Below are 260 nucleotides of genomic sequence, written 5' to 3'. Positions count from 1 at the left end.
CGGGAAACATAGGGATGACCCCGTGGAAACATGCTATTATACCGGTCCCTTCCAATAGGTTTGTGTTTTCAAAGGCTAGAGCATACAGTACATGTTGAAATATTAATCAAAATGAATACAGTTTTTTATTTTCCCTCTTTGGTGAGCAAAAGTAATTTATAGTAGTCAAAAAACAAGTAGAAAAGGCAAAGCTTTGTGAAATTATTTGTTGTTGTATTTGCTTTGGTTTGAAAGACAATCTAAAGGCCTCCGCACACCAA

The sequence above is a fragment of the Morone saxatilis genome, unplaced genomic scaffold (assembly GCF_004916995.1).
Source record: "Morone saxatilis isolate NCDOM2014 unplaced genomic scaffold, NCSU_SB_2.0 Contig5, whole genome shotgun sequence".
Taxonomy (NCBI): domain Eukaryota; kingdom Metazoa; phylum Chordata; class Actinopteri; family Moronidae; genus Morone; species Morone saxatilis.
Note: the sequence above shows the minus strand (reverse complement) of the source record.